We start from the raw sequence: 21,276 nt of genomic DNA, 5'->3' as shown, positions 1-21,276 counted from the left end.
GCAGAAATCAGGCTGCTGGCCTCACAGACCTGCCCTCTCCTCCCTTCCATGAGAAGGACTTCTTTTCACTTGGTTTGCATTGGGTTCTATACCAGAGCATATTTCATGATGCCAGCTGCTGGAGTCTGTAATGAAATACTTCATGTGAAAGTACTTAGAAAATATGAAAGATAAGGCAGGGGGTTTATTTTTAACATATGGTTTATATTTTCTGTTTCACCTCCTTCGGAAAAAAAAATAGCAAATGGCGATTGTAATAAAAGACAGAGATGAAGATGATGGTGGAGAGCTGAAAGGGATGATGGCATTGAGCCGATTTGAGTGAAGTGAGAGCTTCATTATCCCCATGCACAGTAACCAAACGCTGAATGAATGTGGAGACAGGAGACCTGGATGACTCCACAGATGAATGTAGCGTGCTTTCCCTGACGGCTGGGCAAGTGACAGCAGCAGCGATGTGACAGTGCCGCAGACAGAGAACATTCCTCTTCAGAGGACCTGGGAGCCGTTTGGAGGCATGTTCTTCCAGACCTGACTGGCCAAAAGGCCATGGGGCCTGTGATCAGAACATTGAGTGGCCAGGTCTCAGAATGAGGGCTCAGGCTTCCTGAGCCCTGGCAGTGACTTTTCCACCATCTCGCTGTGTTTTCATGGTCTTGAGGTCTCTTACCTACAAGTACAGGAAAGGACCTTTAGACTTTGGTTCAACCCATTTTTATTTTGGTTCTGTCTGTGCTGGTTCAGCTGCTCCTTCCAGCCATCCACCCCATCATCCCACAAGCATATTGATCTACCTGGACTGAAAGTCTTCTTTAATGTAGTTTGTCCCTGAGCAGGATGGTACAAACTATTAACTTGCTGCACTGCTAACTGAAAGGTTGGAGGTTCAAGTCCACCCAGAGCACCTCAGAATAAAAGTCTGGCGATCTACTTCCAAAAAAACAGCTACTGAAAATCTTATGGAACGTAGTTCTACTCTGACACACTGGGGGTCCCCATGAGTTGCAATTGACCCAACAGCAACTGGTGGTGGTGATGCCCATGAGCAAACACTTTAGACCCCAGGCCACCCAGGACCTTTGGTCCTGGCCCCTGTGCCTTTGGAGTCCTGCTCTGGCCTCCTAAGCCCTGAATCTTCCCATGAAGGGAGGACTTTGAGGGACCGGGGAGACACGTCTCCTTGGAACCTCCTCCCTTCTAGACCATGTTCAGAATAGTTTTCTTCCCTGTGCACACACCTAAGCTTACCCCATGGAATGGTCAGGGGGACTTTGGGAGGTAGAGGTGGAGTAGCTGGGACAGAGCTAGGATGTCCTTTGTGCAAAGCCCCTCAGGGCTCAGGTCAGAAATGGAGGTGGGAAGGCAGGGTAGGACCCAGACCTTGATTTGCTCTCTTGCCACGGGTCCTGAAAATACTCAGGCCTACCTATAAATCTGGGTTTTAAGTGCCAGCTTCACAAAAGAATTGCATTCTATTTGTATTGGAAAGTGGCTAAGGAGAGGCAAAGCAAGCCAGAGTACTTGGTAAAGTCTCAGAGTCTACCTCTGGGTCTGGCTGGAGGAGCCCAGCCAGGTGGCTACATGGCTCCACAACTCCCAGGGAGGCCCCAGCCCTGTTGGAGGAATTGTTCAGCATCACAAAGAGCCCTTCTAAGAAGGTCAGCTGCACTCTTCTCCAGAGTTGTTTCAAGCCAAGACCCCAGTTACTCTCGAGAACACCCTTAAGTGGCCGGCCAGCCAGCCAGAGTGGCGCCAGGCAGCCCTCAACAACTCCATGACCTTCTCTTGACCTCTGCACAGGGACAGGTCAGGCAGAAGCCCAGGTTGAGCCCACTGGGCAGTGCAGTATGGAAATAGACCTGAGACACCAAGGACCTGTTTTCTGTGGACATCACAGGAATTTGAACTGGCTGGGGCACTGAACTATTAACAATCAGACATATAAATCTTGTATTCAGAATTTTAAAAAAATCAGCTAAACAAGTAATAAATGGAAGAGATCTCATTTAACTAGATCATTGAGAACTCAGTGTCAGTATGCCACAAGCTTAAATGGCTGCTTAAAAAGAAGACAAAACTAATGCAAAATTAGATTGCATTAACAGAAGTATAGGATTCAGAATAAAAAAAATAATAAAGGGGATGAAAATGGGTCAAGACAAAACTTGGTGTATTGTGCTCTGTTCTAAGTACTACATTTTGAAAACCATTATTACAAGCTAGAATATCCTCTAATAAGTAGAATAGCATGCTGAGGAGCTTGAAAAGTAGCCCTTGAAGATTTTTAAGATGTTTAATGTTTGGCCTAGAGAGGATAGAAATCCTAGAGATTTGAGAGCTACCTTCAAATATTTGAGAGTGCAAGCTGGGTATTATAATGGGATGCAAAGAAATATACCCCACCAATAGAAACTGACACAGGCTTTCTGGGGAACGATGTGTCCTCCGTATTCTTGTTGTTATCAGGTGCTGCCGAGTTGGCTCAGACTAGTAGCAATCCTATACACAACAGGACAAAACACTGTCTGATCCTGAGCTATCCTCACAGTCATTGTTATGCTCGAACCCATTGTTGAAGCCACTGTGTCAATCCGTCTCATTGAGGGTCTTCCTCCTTTTCACTGGCCCTCTATTTTATTAAGCATGATGCCTTTCTCCAAGGACTGGTTCCTCTTGATAACATGTCCAAAGTATGTGACGCATAGCCTTGCCATCCTTGCTTCTAAGGAGCATTCTGGTTGAACTTCTTCCAAGACAGATTTGTTCCTTCTTTTGGCAGGCCATGGTATTTTCAATATTCTTCACCAACTTAATACAAAGGCATCGATTTTTCTTCAGTCTTCTTTATTCATTGCCCAGCTTTCACATGCATACGAGGCAATTGAAAACCCCACGGCTTGGGTCAGGCATGCCTTAATCTTCAAGGTGACATCTTTGCTTTATAACATTTTAAAGAGGTCTTTTGCAGAAGATTTACCTGATCCAACGTGTCTTTTTTTTTTTTTTTCCTTGAGCTTTAGATGAAGGTTTACAGAACAAACTAGTTTCCCATCAAACAGTTAGTACACACATTGTTGTATGACATTGATTAACAAACCCAAGACATGTCAGCACTCTCCCTTCTCAACTCTGGGTTCCCTGCTACTAGTTTTCCTGTTCCCTCCTACTTTCCAGTCCACGCCCCAGGGCTGGTGTGCCCCTTTAGTCTTGTTTTGTTCCATGGGCCTGTTTAATCTTTAACTGAAGGGTGAACCTCAGGAGTGGCCTCATTACTGAGCTGAAAGGGTGTTCGGGGTCCATACTCTCAGGGTTTCTCCAGTCTCTGTCAGGCCAGCAAGTCTGATCTTTCTTTTTGAGTTAGAATTTTGTTCTACATTTTTCTCTAGCTTTGTCCAGGGCCCTCTATTGTGATCTTTGTCAGAGCAGTTAGTAGTGGTAGCCGGGCACCGTCACGTTGTACTAGACTCAGCCTGGTGGAGGCCATGGTAGATGTGGTCTATTAGTCCTTTGGACTAATCTTTCCCTTGTGTCTTTAATTTTCTTCATTCTTTCTTGTTCCCGAATGAGTGAGACCAGTAGAGTGTCCTAGATGGCTGCTCACAGGCTTTTAAGACCCCAGATGCTACTCTCCAAAGTAGAATGTTGAACGTTTTCTTTATAAACTCTTTTATGCCAATTGAGCTAGATGTTCCCTGAGACCATCGTCCTCACAGCACTCATGTCGGCAATTTGGTCCCTCAGGGAGTTTGGGTGTGTCTGTGGAGCTACCATGGCCTTGCCTTGTACAGGCTGTGCTGGCTTCCCCAGTATTGTGTACTGTCTTACCTTCACCAAAGTTACCGCTTATCTACTGTCTATTGTTTTCCCATCCCCACCCCCCACCCGCCCAACCAACAAAGATTGTTTCTTTTTGTATGTAAACCTTTTCATGAGTTCTTACAGTAGTGGTCTCATAAAATATTTGTCCTTTTGTGATTGACTTATTTCACTCAGCATAATGTCCTCCAGATGTATCCATGTTATCTGATGCTTCACGGGTTCATCATTGTTCTTTAGCCTTGTGTAATACTCCATTGTGTGTATGTACCGCGGTTTGTTTATCCATTCATCTGTTCATGGGCATCTAGGTTGTTTCCATCTTTTTGCTATCGTGAACAATGCTGGAATGAACATGGGTGTACATACATCTATTTGTGTAATGACTCTTATTTCTCTAGGATATATTCCTAGAAGTAGGATTGCTGGATCGTACGGTATTTCTATTTCTAGCGAAGCGCCATACCATTTTCCAAAATGGTTGTCTCATTTTGCGTTCCCACCAGCAGTGCATAAGAGTTCCAATCTCCCCACAGCCCCTCCAATGTTTGTTATTTCTGTTTTGTTGATTCATGCCAGTAATGCCAGGGTGAGATGGTATCTCATTGCGCTTTTGATTTGCATTTCTCTGATGGCTAGAGATTGCGAGCATTTCCTCATGTGTCTGTTGGCCACTTGAATGTCTTCTTTAGCGAAGTGTCTGTTCATAGCCTTTGCCCATTTTTTAATTGGATTATTTGTCTTTTTGTTGTACAGGTGCTGGATTTTCTTGCAGATTTTAAAGATTAGACCTTTGTCTGATTTGAAATAGTCAAAATTGTTTTTCCAGTCTGTAGATTCTCTTTTTACTCTTTGGTAAGTCTTTTGAAGAGCATAAGTGTTTAATTTTTTAGAGGATACCAGTTATCTAGCTTATCCTCTGGAGAATCCATGTTGTTGCTTATGATTTGTATCCTTTAATGCCATGTATTAGGGCCTCTAACATTGATCCTATTTTTTCTTTTATTAACTTCATAGTTTTTGGCTTTATATTTAGGTCTTTGATTCATTTTGAGTTAGTTTTTGTATATGGTGTGAAGTATGGATCCTGTTTCATTTTTTTACAGACGGACATCCAGTTTTGCCAGCACCTTTTGTTACAAAGACTGTCTTTTCCCCATTTTATGGACTTTGGGCCATTGTTGAAGATCAGGTGGATGGATTTACATCTGGGTTCTCAATCCTGTTCCATTGGTCAATGTATCTGTCATTGTACCAGTACCAGGCTGTTTTGACAACCGTAGCTATATAGTAGGTTCTGAGATCAGGTAGTACGAACCCTCCTACTTTATTCTTCTTCAGTAGTGCTTTACTTATCTGGGGCCTCTGCCCTTTCCATGTAAAGTTAATAAGTTTTTCCATCTCTTTAAAGAATGTTGTTGGTATTTGGATTGGTATTGCATTGTATTTGTAAATTGCTTTGGGTAGAATTATTTTCACAATGTTGAGTCTACCTATTCATGAGCATGGTATGTTTTTCCATTTATGTAGATCTTTTTTGGTTTCTTGCAGTAATGTTTTGTAGTTTTCTCTGTATAGGTCTTTTACATCCCTGGTTAGATTTATTCCCAAATATTTTATTTTTTTAGGGGCTACTACAAATGGAATTGTTCTCCTGGTTTCCTTTTCATCATTCTCTTTATTGGTGTACAGGAATGAACTGATTTTTGTATGTTGATCTTGTATCCTGCTACTCTGCTGAATCTTTCTATTAGTTTCAGTATTCTGGTGGAGTCTTTTGGATTTTCTTAGTATCATATCATACACAAATAGGGAGAGTTTAACTTCTTCATTACCAATTTGGATGCCCTTTATTTCGGTTTCTTGCCTTATTGCTGTAGCTAAGACTTCCAACACAATGTTAAATAGGAGTAGTGATAAAGGGCATCCTTGTCTTGTTTCTGTTCTCGAGAGGAATGTTTTCAGCCTCTCTCCATTGGGAATGATGTTGGCCATTTGTTTTGCATAGATGCCCTTTAATAATGTTGAGAAATTTCAAGTCTATACCTATTTCATTGAGAGTTTTTATCAGGAATCGGTGTTGGACTTTGTCAAATGCCTTTTCTGCATCGATTGAGATAATCATGTGATTCTTTTATTTCCTTTTATTTATGTAGTGGCTTACGTTGATTGATTTTCTAATGTTGAACCATCCTTGCATACCTGGTATGAATCTTACTTGGTCATGGTGCATTATTTTTTTGATATGATGCTGAATTTATTGGCTAGAATTTTGTTGAGAATTTTTGCATCTATATTCATGAGAGATATTGGTCTGTAATTTTCTTTTTTGTGTGGTGTCTTTGCCTTGTTTTGGTATCAGAGTTATGCTGGCTTCACAGAATAAATTCATAAGTATTGATTCCTTTTCTGGGTTCTGAAATAGTTTGAGTAGTACTGGTGTAAGCTGTTCTCTGAATGTTTGGTAGAACTCTCCAGTGAACCCATCTGAGCCAGGGGCTTTTATGGTTGGGAGGTTTTTTTTTATTATTATTACCTTTTCAATATCTTGTTATGGGTCTATTCAGATTTTCAACGTCATTTTCTGTCAGTTTGGGTAGGTAGTGTGACTCCAGAAATTTGTCCATTTCCTCTTGGTTTTCAAAATTTGTTGGAGTATAGTTTTTCATGATACTCTGTTATGTTCTATTTCAGTTGGATCTGTTGTAATGTCCCCCATCTCTTTTCTTATTTGAGTTATTCCCATTCTCTCCTGTTTTTCTTTTGTCAGTTTTGGCTAGTGGTTTGTCGATCTTCTTAATCCTTTCAAAGAACCAACTTTTGGTTTTGTGGATCCTTTCTATTTTCTATTCTCTATTTCATTAATTTCTGCTCTAATCTTTATTATTTCCTTTCTTCTGGTGGCTGTGGGCTTCTTTTACTGTTCTTTTTCTATTTGTTCAAGTTGTGTAACTAATGTGTTGATTTTGTACCTTTCTTCTTTTTTGATGTGTGCACCTAGTGCTACAAATTGACCTCTAAGGACAGCTTTTGCTGTTTCCCAAGTGTTTTGGTATGATGTGTTTGTATTCTTATTTGATTCTAGGAACTTTTTGATTCTATCTTTGATTTCTTCTATTACCCAGTAGTTTTTAAGCAGGGTGTTGTTCAGTTTCCATGTAATTGATTTTTTTTTTTCCTTACTCTTTCTGTTGTTAATTTCTACTTTGATGGCATTGTCGTAAGAGAAAATACTTTGTGTTATCTCAATGTTTTGGATTTTGTTGAGGGTTTCTCTGAGGACTAAGATGTGGTCTATTCTGGAGAATTTTCCATGTGCATTGGAAACGAATGTGTACTTTGCAGCAGTTGGGTGGAGTATTCTACATATGCCTATGAGGTCAAATCGGCTGATTGTGCTCTTTAGCTCTTCTGTATCTTTGTTGAGTTTCTTTCTAGATGTTCTTTCTGTCCTTTACCAAGAGTGGTGTGTTGAAGTCTCCTACTATTATTGTGGAACTGTCAGTTTCTCTTTTCAGTGCTGTTAGAGTTTGTTTTATGTATTTTGGACCCTTGTCATTGGGTGCGTAGATGTTTATTACAGTTAAGTCTTCATGATGGATCATCCATTTAATCATTATATTGTGCCCTTCTTTGTCTTTAATGGAGGATTTTGTTTTAAAGTCTGTCTTATCTGAGATTAGTATTGCCACTCCTGCTCTTTTTTTGTAGTTATTTGCTTGAGATATGTTTTCCCATCCTTTGATTTTTAATAAATTTCTGTCTTTGTTTCTAAGGTGTGTCTCTTGTAGAGAGCATATTGATGGATCCTGTTTTCTTATCCATTCTGTCACTCTGCATCTCTTTATGGGTGCATTTAGGCCATTTACATTCAGTGTAATTATTGATAGGTGTGAGTTTATTGTTGTCATTTTGTAGTGCTTTTTTTGTGGTGCTAATATTTTCTGTTTCTCTTACTCTTCTGTGCTGAATTCCTTTTGTTTGTGGGTTTCTTTTGTTTTTGCAGATTTTGCTTGTATTGAGATTTTATGTTTTTCTTCTTTATTTTGATCAGTAGGTTTGTTACTTTTCTTTGTGGTTACCTTGAAATTTACTCTTATTTTCCTAGGTTTGAACCAGTCTGTTATGACTTGGTATTGCTTTGCCTCCTTCTCCATTAGTAAGTTCTATACCTATACTGTTTATTCCCTCTTTTATTGTTCTGACATTGTTATCATTTACAGATTAACCTCTCTGGTTTCCTGTTGGAATTCTTTTGGTTTTGGATAGCGCTCAAGAGTTCATTTCCTAGGTTGGTATCTGGCTGGTACAATCTTGCCTCCTAGATTCAGGCTGTGGTCTGACGTTGTTTGTTCTCAGACCAAAGGACTCCCTTTAATAATCCTTGTAAGTTTGGTTTGGTTTTTACATAGTCCCTTAATTTCTGTTTATCTGGAAATGTCCCAATTTCACCACTGTATTTGAACAAAAGTTTTGCAGGATATATTATTCTTGGTTGGCAACTTTTTTTTTCTTTCAAGGTTTTATATATGTCATCCCATTGCCTTCTTGCCTGCATGGTTTCTGCCAAATAATCAAAGCTTAGCCTTCTTGTTTCTCCTCTACATGTGACTTTTTGTTTTTCTCTAGCTGCTTGCAGGATTTTTTCTTTGTCTTTGGTTTTAGCGAGTGTGATCATGATATACCTCGGTGTTTTTCTTTTGGGGTCTATCCTATATGCGGTTTGTTGAGCTTCTTAGATGATATGAGGGAAGTTTTCTGTCAGCAATTCTTCAATGATCTTTTCTGTGTTTTCCATTTTCTCTCTCTGTTCTGAAAGTCCAATCACTTGCACATTTTTGCTTTTGACTGTATTCCATATAATTCTCAGGGTTTCTTCATTTTTCTTTGTTCTTTTTTCTGATTTTTCCTCAAATAGAGTTGTATCCAACTGTTTGTCTTCAATTTCACTGATTCTATCTTCTATTGTTTCAAACCTGCTCCTCAGCCCTTCTATGACACTTTCTATTTCTGAAATCTTGTTGTTTATCTTTTGGATTTCTAATTGTTTTTGTATGATATCTAGTTGTGAGTTTATTTTGGCATTTTGTTCTGGTATTGCTTTCCTGAATTGTTCCACTTTTTGGTCTGTATTTTCCATGAATTTGCCTGCCTTTTCCAAAAATTTTTCAATTTTTTTCCCTCATTTTTGTCTGCTTTTTTGCTTCAACTTTTGAATTGCTGTGAATAGTAGAGATTTCAATTCCCTGTCAGGTAGTTCTAGTGCCTTTCCTTCTACCAGAAAGTCACCTTGTGTTTTATTTTGGACGCCTACTGCCTTTTTATATGTTTTGATAGTCTGCTGTCTTCGGGACATTCAGGAGTTTATTTTGTTTGTTCTTGATTGTAGCTTTGTTCGTTTCATCCTGCTTTTTTGTTTTGGTTATGTCTGAGCAGGCAGTCTGTGCATTCTTTGTTCTTTGCTTGTCTGTAGTCACAATACTTTTCACCTCTTTGTCCAATGGCCAGGGCCAGTCTATCAGCTATGGTGCACCAGGGCAGGTCCAGCTGAAGAGGAGGGGCTGGGATGGGTTGTTTGTGGCACATACTAGGGCCAACAGGGTGGGCCAGGAATCAGTGCTGGGCAGGTTCCAGTAGACCACGTCTGTGCTACTCGGGGATGTGATGTTCAGTGCGTGGTGCAGGTAGGCAGGAAAGAGGGGGGAGATTGTGATGTGTGGAGCTAATAGGGTTATGAGGAAGAGGCGAGAGAGGAAAGAGAAACAGGAGCTAGAAAGAAACGAGCAAAGAAATAAAGAAAAAAAAAGAGTGGTAAGGCAGCCTGTCACTGAAACAGAGAGAAAAGAAATCAAGAAACAAAGAAAAGCAAAAAAAAAAAAAAAAGGTAAAAGGGAGGAAAAAAAACTAGATAAAAATTTGGAGGGAAAAAAAAAAAGCCCCCAGGAGTCCCAGAGTCCCACGGGTGGGGCTTCTAAGATCAGGGAGGTGGCTTCCAGGCTTCCTGTTATAGCCTGGTTAGAGGTGTTATAGATGTCGCATAGCACCAGGTATTCAGGAGACAAGAAAAGAAGATAAGTGTAGAGAGACAAGAACCAAGAAATGAGGAAAGACAGAAAGAGAAAAAGAGAAAGAAAGAAAGAAGGAAAAATAGAAATGTCCCAGGGATCCCACCTACACAGCTGCTCAGATTGCACAGATTGGGGGAGTGGCTCCTAAGCAGTGCAGCCCAACTAGAAGGGGCTCCCAAGCTGCAAAAAGAAAACAAACAAACAAAACAAAGCAAACCAAAACAAGGCCAAAAAAAAAAAAAAAAAAAACTCCAGAGAGGCCACCAGCATGGTGTCGCGGGCTGGGGGAGTGGTTCCCCAGTCAAGTGTGGCTTCACAGCCTTTCAAGAAGAAGCAAAGATGGCACACTAAGTCAGGTGTTCCAGAGAAAGGAGGAGGAGGTGGTAGGAGGCACAGAAGAAACCAAAAGAGACAGAAGGAGCCAACACCAGATCAGGAGCCCAGCCAGTGCCGGCAGGTCAAATTCAAGCAGCCTGAGGCCAAAGCAGTTGCCTCCCAGCCAAGAGACTGCAGCTGGTGGAAAACAGAGGAGGCCAAAGAGGGGAGGATGGAGGAGGGATTAGGAAAGGGGTATATCGTTCATTACCCGTACTCTGTCTTTTGCTGGGAACTCAGTGAATCTGCTTTCCTGTACTGTCCACCAATCTCCGACATGGGTGGAGCAAATCCAAGTGGCACGGTCGCTGAACTTCCCCTGGCCGGCGGAACCAGGGCAGCCAGCCAGCAAGCTCAGACGTAGAGCAGCGAGGAGAGAATGGGGGGTGGGAAAGCGTGTATTGCTGGTTACCGGGTGCTCTGTCTCCTGCTGGGAGTTCTGCAAAGCTGCTTTCCCATGCTCCCTGTCTGCCAATCCCCGACTGGAGTCCAAGATGGTAGATTCAAGCTGCATTAGCTGATGGGGCCTTCAGCACGCACCTCTCCTCACTCTCTGTCCTCTGTCAGTTTCTTATTCCATTTGGTGATTGGCTGAGTTCTTTATCTCTTCATTTGACACTTCAGGTTCCAGGAATGATGTTTGTCTCTGTTGTACTTAGTTTTTTGGGTCTTTGCTGTGGAGGGACAGTGTGATGCTTCTGCCTATGGTGCCATGCTGGCCAGAAGTCCCTGCATCTTTTAATTTCTTGACTGCTGCTTCCATGGCGTTGATTTTGGTTGCAAGTCAAATGAAATCCTTGACAGCTTAAATCTTTTCTCTGTTTATTGTGATGCAGCTTATTGGTACAGTCGTCAGGGTTTTTGTTTTCTTTTTGTTGAGGTGTAATTATACTGAAGGCTGTAGTCTTTGATCTTCATCAGTAAGTGCCCCAAGTCCTCTTCACTTTCAGCATGCAAGGTTGTGTCATCTGCATAACGCAGGTTATTAGTCTTCCTCCAATCCTGATGCCCCATTTTTCTTCATATAATTCAGCTTCTTGGATTATTTGCTCAGCATACAAATTGAATAAATATGGTGCAAATACACAACCCTGACACACATCTTTCCTGCCTTTAAATCATGCAGTATTCCCTTGTTCCATTCGAACTGCCTCTTGATCTATGTACAGTTTCCTCATGAGTACAATTAGATGTTCTAGAATTCCTATTCTTTGCAATGTTATCCATAGTTTGTTATTATCCACACAGCTGAATGCCTTTGCATAGTTAATAAAACACAAGGTCCTCTGTATTAAACACTTTAAAGTTCTCCTCATTTTGTTCCAGAAATTTTATTGCTAGGAATTTATCTCAAAGAAGTAATCAGAATGTGATAAAGATTTTCCAACAACAATATTTAGTGTTATTTATAATATTGAAAAATTAGAAATAACCTAAGTGTCGAATACTAAGGAAATGGTCACATATATTGTGATATATCCATGCCACAGAAAATTTTGCAGGCATTAAAATATGTCTTCAAGGGCCACATAAACCAGAGACTACAACAGCCTGAGACCAGAAGAACTAGATGGTGCCCAGCTACAAACGCCGACTTCCCTGACAGGGAACACAACAGAGAACCCCTGAGGGAGTAGGAAAGCAGTGGGATGCAGACCCCAAATTCTTGTGAAAAGACGACTTAATGGTCTGACTGAGACTAGAAGGACCCCAGTGGTCATGGCCCCCAGACCTTCTGTTAGTCCAGGACAGGAACCATTCCCAAAGCCAACTCTTCAGACAGGGATAGGACTGGACAATGGGATAGAAAAAGATGCTGGTGAAGAATGAGCTTCTTGGATCAAGTAGACACTTGAGACTAGGTTGGCATCTCCTGCCTGGAGGGGAGATGAGAGTGTAGAGGGGGTTAGGACCTGGCGGAATGGACACTAAAAGAGAGAGTGGAGGGAGGGAGCGGGCTGTCTCATTAGGGGGAGAGCAATTGGGAGTATGTAGCAAGGTGTATATAAATTTTTGTACGAGAGACTGACTTGATTTGTAAACTTTCACTTAAAACACAACAAAAATTTTTAAAAAATGCATCTTCAAAGACTAATGACATGGATGTTCAGTTAGATACAAAATGCATATTCAATACGATCCTAATTTTGTAAATTTTGTAAAACATATATATGCCCACATGTTAACAGCACTTATACTTCATGTCACAGGTATCAGTGATTTTTTTCATATCCATTTTTCTTTCTTTTTAAACTTTTCTACAATGAACATGTATTGTTTTATAATCTGAAAAAAAATATTTAGGAATATTTGAAGAATAGTTATGGGCTGGGTAGATGATAGTTTCAGGGGTGAACTAGCAACTGAAGCTCCTCAATAACAGTTTCCCAGCGAGGCTGGAGGGAGTTCCTGTCAATGGGAATGTCGAGGTCTGCAAGGGGTGGGAGGGTGAGCAAGAGGGCTGCTAAATGTGAGAATCGATGGGAAGAAAAGGGAAAACAGCATTTACTGAAAGGCCAGTTTCTCTGCTCCAACTCTGAGATTTAGAGTCAAAATAACTCTCACAAGGACCTAACACTGAACTGGAACTGGAGCTGGGATCTGAACCCAAGTCTTTCTGCCTCTTAAGTTTGAAACAGTCTTTTCCCTGTGCAGGAGCCAGGTCTATTGTAGTGACTGTATGTCCAGCTTGCATGTCTTCTCGGGATCGAGAAGCAGGTAGGAAAGTCTCACAATTTGTTACAGAGAGTTTTCTCCTGACAGACTTGTGAAGCCTTGGGATGAAGACCTCTCAGGGATAGGAGTTGTCGGGGAGTGGCTGGAACACAGCTGGATTCTGAGACTCCCTGGTCCTCTGGTCACCCTGCATCCCCTGGCCACCTGTTACGTGGATCAAAACTCCAGCTAATGGACTCCATTTTTAAGCCTGCAGAACAGAGCCCCAGCCTATCCCTGAAGCATGACATTACGCCCAGAGGCAAATCACCACCCAAGCATATAATACCCTGTATCCTCCCTTCACTTTTGTGGCCTTATTCATCCGCAGTTGTTTTGCTAAGGTGTCAAAGAACATATAACTCTCCTTCCTTTCAAAGATGACGATACTGAGAGGCAGGGGGTAATCTGGGGATACCATCAAGAGCTCCAGACACCAAACCTGGAACAGTGATATGTCTGCCTCTCCCTAAGATTTTGTACTCTGGAGGGTTACTTGAGTGAGTTAGTTCTTATTTTGATATGGAGCCTTCGATAGGTACCAGAAAAGAAAAACAATCCAAAAAAGTAATAGTTCTTAGAACTTTTTGAGCACCAAGTCATTCCTTGACTGTGCCTACGCTCTGGCCTTCCCTCCCTCACTGGGTCTCCACGTATGCACACACACGCACACACATTCACACACACGTACACATACATGCACACACATGCACACATGCACACACGTGCACAAACACTTGCACATGTGCACACACACACACTTTTTTGGAGGGCTGTGAGCAACAACAAATTTGAACGGTTCCTGGCTCTCACCCATAAAGCATAGAAACACAGTTGTGTGTTCAAGAAAGTCTTGGCCAAATGTGGCAAATGAATGTCCTCGGGGGACAGAATCCACCGGGAGCATCTCCTGTTGACTCAAAAGAGATAGTTTCACAACCTGAGTTTGCAGACTCCAGGCCATCAAGGGACTTAGCTCTGCAGATACAGAGTCAGGAAACAAAATTTTCTCCCATCTGAGAGCTGTGTCGCGAGGAGGCTAGAGGTAGCAGTACTTTTCTTGTTCCCTGATTTCCAGGAATTTTAAATAGTCTTTGCTTTTCTTCAGGTAAGCTGCATTTCCAAATCATCCCCCACCTAAAACATTCTCTGAGAAAATGCAGTCTTTGGCCATCAGTATACATTTATAAGCATTAAAAATGCCACATTTGGCCACTTCATCCAAGCACAGGTTCATGTCTCAGACAAGAAACCCTTCATTGTCATCCTCTGACACACCTTCTTCAGAGGATCTAAATAACCCCCAGAACAGCCCTAATAGCCCACTACAGGACCCTGGCTGTGATTTTGGGTAGCTCACTTGACATCTCTGTCATTTTCTTGCTCTATAAAATGAGGGTATGATCACCAAGATGCCTCCAGTTTTAAATTGCAGGATTCAACCAACTGTGAATTAATCTAGACCAAGTGTTGGCAAACTATAACTTCAGGGTCAACTCAGACTACAGCCTGTGTTTGTAAACTAAGTTTTATTAGAACACAGCCAACCTATTTGTTTACAGATTGTCTGCAGCTGCTTTTATGCTACAACAGCAGAGTTGAGTAGTTTCAACAGAGACTGTGTGGCTCACAAAGCCAGAATTATTTACCAATCTTTTACAGAAAAAGTTTTCTGACTCCTGGTCTGACCATTAGCAACAGAGGTAGCTTGAATTAGCCAGTGAGACCAGCATTCTGCAGGGAGCACTCAGCAGTACAGTCACAGGCCAGGAACCTATTTATATTTCCAGCCTGTGCCACCTCTGGGGATCACACAGCAGGTAGCCAACTTATGGAATGTGTTAAGTAGAACTTCTCTGTCATTGTCCTAAAACTGCTGTTTGGCAGACCTACTTGTCTCTTCCCTCTCCGTTCCCATCACTGTCCCCTCATCACATCCCTGTTTACCCTTGCTCTTTCCAGACTTCACTGTTACTTTTTTAAAAGTCTATCCTCAAACAGAAGCCTCTCCCTCCTCTTGAGGGTTTTAATTGCTCCTCTCTGGACCATGTCCAGGTTCATTATGGCCCTCCTCAGGAGCCTGTGACCAGATCATATGGTTTCAGGAGCCATCTCTGGTTTCGAGCAAGGAGAACAGTTCTGGAAGTGGGGCTGGGTTGGGATCCTGACTCTGCATCTACTTGCTGTGTGATCTTTCTCTAGTAACAGCCATTTGGCACCTCTGTTACCTCTAAGGTGGATGTGTGTAGTGGGTCAATGAACTGATGAGATGTGGCACTCAACACAGTCCCTGCATTAATGCACACTCAAGGAGTATATTTCGCTGATGGTTCTCTGTGTGTGGACACCTGTCTTCAGAGCAGTGTGCTGTGATTTCAAACATATATATATAGATATATGGGTGTGTGTTGTTGTTGTTAGCTGCCATCGTCAAGTCAGTCCCTGACTCATGGGGACCCCACGTACACTGGAAGGAAACACTGCCTGGTCCAGATCTGTTGGGGGTCAACTGTTGTGATCCATAGGGTTTGCAATGGCTGACTTCTGGAAATAGATTGTCAGGCCTTTCTTTCTTGTCCATCTTAGTCTGGAAGCTCTGCTGAAACCTGTTTAACACCATAGCAACAAGCAAGCCTCCACTGATAGATGGGTGGTGGCTGCGCACAAGGTGCTGGGAATAGAACACAGATCTCCTCCGTGGAAAGTGAAAATTCTGCCACTGGGCCCCCGTGCCTTACATACACATACACAGGCACATGTATGTATACACACACGTATATTTGTATTTCTACTTCTATTTCTATTTATTTCTATTCATACTCACATTGCCTCATACACATACATATATATGTATGTTTATTTGTGTATAAAAAAACCAAACCCAGTACCGTCAAGTCGATTCCAACTCATAGCGACCCTATAGGACAGGGTAGAACTGCCCCATAGAGTTTCCAAGGAGCACCTGGCAGATTCGAACTGCCAACCCTTTGTTTAGCGGCCATAACACTTAACCAGTATGCCACCAGGGTTTCCTATTTGTATATATTTATATAATATATTTAAAACTAGCAAAATGTATCTTGTTTCCCAATGGCACTCAGGCTCCTTGGGGGGATTCAGTCTTACCCATCTTTCTGTACACCCAGAAGCTAGACTGGCAGGTGACATATCAGAATGCCTGGTGGAAGGGACCCTAAAGGCCACCATGCATCTCAGAAAAACAAGGCCCATTAGAACTTAAACCTATGAATAAGGACTTATAATTGCTCAATATATACTTGCAAATTCCTGTTAAATTGAAAGACTCTCAGAAGTCTTGTTGAAAAGTTACTTAGCAAACATTTATTGAACACCTAATATGAGCCAAAACGCTTTAAGTAGGACGTGTCCTCTGCACCCCTAAGTACTGGTTCACAGGTCATTAGCTGTTTGACATTGCACCTGTGAGAGCAAGGGTTAAAGATGAGCGTAACCCTGGAGTATCCCCAGCCATTGTCACCTGGAGATACCTTACCTCTGTAATGTTAATAAAAGCTCATCCAGGAGAAAACAAGTTGCCATTCACAAGCATCTAATTTATCCTGCAATGTTTAGAAAATACAGGATACCCCAACACCTTCCGGGGCCCTAGCTCAGCACCTAGCATGCTGTGAATAAGGTTGGGCTGGTTCCCACCCCCCCAGACTGTGTGACCTGAGAGGAGCTTGTGCACAGCTCACCTGCCCTTTCCAACTGTCCACGCCGATGCTGGAGCAAGCAACCCTGGGGTTTGTGTTCACAGGAAAGAATAGATACTGCTGTAAGAGGCCTGTGTACCTAATCTCAGAATCAACCATCTCAAACACAGATGGTGGAGGGAATACCATGTGAGAGCTGAGAGGAGCCCAAAATGTCCCTCTGCCTCAACCCATGTTTGCCATGAATTACTCTGAGTGTTTTAAAAGACACAAAAGTTCCTGAAGGCCTCTTCTTGCAGCTCCCATTACCCCGAGCACACCCCTATCTCAATTAGGGATCACGCATTAATGACAGAGACAAGTCCTTGGGAAGATTAAAGGCCTTGTATAATTAAAAAGATAAGAGCAGGCCTGGGAGAAGGAAATTGGGATTCAATTAACACGAGCACTCTCCCCCCAGCTGCTCCCCCGCTATCAAATGTTCCACTCAGAAGTGCCCTCTCTACTTGCCAGAGAGTGAAAGCCTCAAGGGTTCTTATTTATGGCCTGTTTGGAGTTGGACCTGGGGCCTGACTGGGCTGGGGAGTTTGTTGACTTAGAGTTCAAGAGGGGAGGGAAGAAGCAACACAAACCTGCAGGAGGAGGCAGCACGGTGCTTTTGACTCCTTTTCTTTCCCTGTCTCAGGCCCTCTGATCTTCTTGACAGGGGAAGAAAAATACTCAATAGAAGGTCTATTTCCTTCCTCCCTCAGCCTGAGGCTGACACAACAGGCTAAGGGTCACTGCTGAGAAAGCTCTGTGCAGTTATTTGTGTTGGGAAACCACACCACTTCCCCCTTTCCGTCTTTCTCAGGTTTCTGTGGAGGCAAAAGGAAGATAAGGTTGGAGAGGCAGCTGCTCAAATGGCCTGTGGGACTGGATGTGTGGGGTGCCCCAGCCCTAGGGGAACCCTACCTGTGGTGCTCTTCCATCAGAAGAGCTGGGAAGGGAGGGGAGACCAGAGTTCACTCCTGTCTGTGGTAAAAGTTGCGGCACATAGGTCAGGGATGGACAGCGTGGTAGGCTCCAGACAAATGGCAGAAGCTGACAACAGGTCTGGAAGATTTGGCCCTAAGTTTCTTTAACTTGCAGCCCTTTTACTTTGCAGCTAACTAGTGGCAGCGCTGTCAGTTTGCAGTGCTGTGGTTGCTTTCGTGTTGCTGTGATGCTGGAAGCTAGGCCACTGGTGTTTCAAATACCACCAGAGTCACCTATGATGGACAGGTTTCAGCAAAGCTTCCAGACTAAGGCAGATAAGGAAGAAAGGCATGGAGGTCTACTTCTGAAAATTGTTGTTGTTAGTTGCTGTCGAGTCCAGTTGATTCTGACTCGTGATGATCCCATTTGTGCACAGTAGAACTGCTTCATGTGGTTTTTAAGGCTGTGATCTTTCAGAAGCAGATCTCCAGGACTGTCTTCCGAGGCACCTCTGGGTGGGTTCAAGCTGCCAACATTTTGACTAATATTTGAGCACTTAACCGTATGCTCCATCCAGGGACTTCTCTTCCAAAGATCAGCCAATGAAAACCTTATGGCTCGCAATAGAACATTGTCCAGCTTGCTGGCTTTGGACACATCATCAGAAGGAATCAATCGCTAGAGGAGGACATTATGTTTGGTGAAGCAGAGGGCCAGTGAGAGCATGGGAGACCCTTGGTGAGATACACTGGCACAATATTTTCAATAATGGACTCCAACATGCTGGTGACTGTGAGGATGAAACAGGGCAAGATAACATATTTTGTTCTGTTGTAAATAAGGTGATCATGAGTCATAGTCAACCAGAAGGCAGCTAACAACAACTATGACAAGTGGTAGATGTGGACCTCAAGCCCAGAACCTTATGGAAATAGAAAGCTCAGGGCTGTTTAGATGTGCTGTGTTTTGAAAGGCTGCTTTTGCAAAAGGATGGTAAAGGCCATTCTGTCATAGCTTCTCCCAGTCTGTCTTTTCACAAGAACTCACAGAACTCTCCCTGAGAACACTCCCACTGGAACACAGCTCCCAGTCCAGCTGCAAGGCACATAAAAAAAAAAAAAAACAACTGTGTGAGACCAGGCCAGTGAGGTCAGTGACTAAGGATGATCATCTTGGAGGAAACCAACCCAGGACTTCTGGGACCAAGAAGGCAGGAAACAGTACAACTTCTTGAAGGTGTGACAAGATTTGCAGATGAGGCAAAATAATCAGGATATTAGATCCTATTCCAAGCCCAGTTAACCATCTGGAAGCTTTATGCAAGGTTGTACATTAACTCCACTTAATATGCCACAGGTACTTCAAGCTCAATATGTTTAAAACCAAACTCCACATTTTACCACCCAATATTGTCTCTACTTTCTGTGTTCCCTATTCCAGAAAATGACTCAGTTAGGAATCAGAAAAATGATTACCATTTCTTAGCCTTAGTTTTTCAATCCACAAAAATGGAGGGAACAATGTCAACTCTGTCTACCTTGCAGAGTTGACAGAGTCAAATAAAACCCCAGAAACAAACACATTTTGAAAAATGTAAAATACAAGGCAGATTTCCAGAGCTTTGTCCTTGTCTCCCTCTCCCTCACTCCCCACTCTGCTCACCTCCTTACTGACTCTCAAAGCAAGGGCTCCAATTCAGGTAAAATGAGGATGAGATGGCACTCTGTAAACTGCAAGGGGCTGCACCTCTGAAAGGGTTGACAAACGAATGCAGCCAGCATGTTTGGAAAACAGCTCCTGGGACCTCCCTTGGGTATAATGCACAGCCATTTTCGCAAAACCCTGCTAGAGGCTGAAACCAAATTTTTAGTATAGAAAGGGGGGTTGTCAATGATAGCAGGAATTTTCAGCCAGATGGGAGAGGAAAGCAGCTGTATAGCAGACCTGAGGGAGTGCTGTTTGGAGCAAGCAGGGATGTGGTCACAGAGCGAAGACCTTAGAGATCACCACCTAAATCCCTCATTTCCCAGAGGCACCATTTGAACTGGGAGAGCGTGTTGTAGGCAGCCTCCAAGATGACCCCCAAGGATCCTCACCTCCTGGAATCCATGCCCTTGTGCAGTCCCCTCCTAGGTTGAATACGGCTGACCTGTGAACCCAATAGGATATTGAGGAAATTACAGCGTTTGACTTCTGACGCTAGGTCATAAACACATTATGGTGTCTGCCTTGTGCTCTTGCGTCACTCAGTGTGAGAGAAGCCAGCTGCCATATCATGAGGACACTCAAGCAGTCCTACGGAGTAACCCATACAGTAAGGAGCTAAGTCTTCCTACTAATAGACAGCAAGGACCTGAGGTCTCCTGCCAACAGCCATGTGAATGAAGCATCTTGGGAGCAGATCCTCGAGCCCGTCAGGCCTTCAGATGACTGCAGCTCCTGCCAATGTCTTGAGAGACTGTGAGCCAGAACCTCCCAGGTAAGCCACACCCAGATTCCTGACCCCAAAAATCATGAGATACTAAAAATTTGATATTTCGATTCACTAAGTTTTGGAGATATTTGTTACATAGAAATAGTTAACCAATATAGACAGTGTACATCATTACCAGTAATGTTTTATATTCTCCACTATGAATTCAGTCATCATCTCATTTTATTCTTATATTTACTTATTCTTTCTGCCTTACAGGTTGAGAAACTGAGGCTTAGAGAGATTCAGTGGCCTTTCCAAGTTCACATTGTGCATGGTGGTACAGATGGGTGAAGAAGACAAGCATTCTGACATCTAGTATTTTCTCTTTACACAAAATCCAGCTGCTAAAATGACCCAGCTACATCATTGGCCATGTCTAGGATCCTGTCTCTTTTGCAAGAAAGGCTTGTTGACTGCTCTAGGCACATATGAGGGCAGTATCATAGGTGGACTAAGGCATTACCTTATTTTTGGCACAACCCGCCAAACTATCCTGAGTATTCCCAGCCATCACTCAATAAGCCTCAATTCAGTGCCTGCTGTATGACACATGTCAAAGGAACCACATCTACAGGATGTGTTTCCTGGAGGCTCAGTTCAATAGAAAGCCAGGGGGTGAAAAAAAAGAGAAAAGAAAAATAAAAAAGTTATAACATTTTAGCTTGAAATGTCACAGGGAGCCAAGGAAGTTGTCTGATGGATTGCCCTGTCATCTCTAAGCCAAAGGGGGAAAAAAAAAAAAATTCAGATCTATCAATTTGTTCCTGCCCTTTTAATCCAAAAAATATTTTACAGCATCAGAACACAAAGAAATTATTTTCTTACACACTGAGCTCTGTATGTGGATTGCTGAGCACGTAACCAGAAAGCAGCAAGAGAGAACTTTAAGTTGTTCAAATGCCTGCACATTTGATTGACCTACAGTATATGAAATAATATACTATAACATATATAAGAGCATGCTTGGTTCCATATATTTCATTCATTCTTTTCTTCCACTAATTTACATAGCTCTATGCTAGACAATGAACATAAGGGATACCAGTACACAAGTACTCTAACCACCCAGGTGATACCCCTAGTCTGCAGCCACCAGGTAGAGGATATCTCTGGACCCACTCTTTTCTCTTGCTGGGTTCCTGATTGCCGTGGTTGGAAGACCTTTCATCTAGTGCTCCAGCCACTCCTTGGG

General features: G+C 42.6%; 1 long non-coding RNA gene across 1 annotated transcript; it reads right to left on the bottom strand.

Moving 5' to 3' along the window:
• Window positions 1-613: 613 nt before the first annotated feature.
• On the bottom strand, window positions 614-18,702 carry LOC126060538 (uncharacterized). The gene is made up of 3 exons (XR_007513613.1): window positions 17,606-18,702; window positions 17,284-17,508; window positions 614-670 (listed from the first exon to the last, which is right to left on the bottom strand). It is a non-coding gene; the product is annotated as an uncharacterized LOC126060538 (long non-coding RNA).
• Between the last annotated feature and the right edge of the window lie 2,574 nt (window positions 18,703-21,276).

Source organism: Elephas maximus, chromosome 17 (genome assembly GCF_024166365.1).
Source record: "Elephas maximus indicus isolate mEleMax1 chromosome 17, mEleMax1 primary haplotype, whole genome shotgun sequence".
Classification (NCBI taxonomy): domain Eukaryota; kingdom Metazoa; phylum Chordata; class Mammalia; order Proboscidea; family Elephantidae; genus Elephas; species Elephas maximus.
This window is presented reverse-complemented; position numbering and strand designations above follow the sequence as displayed.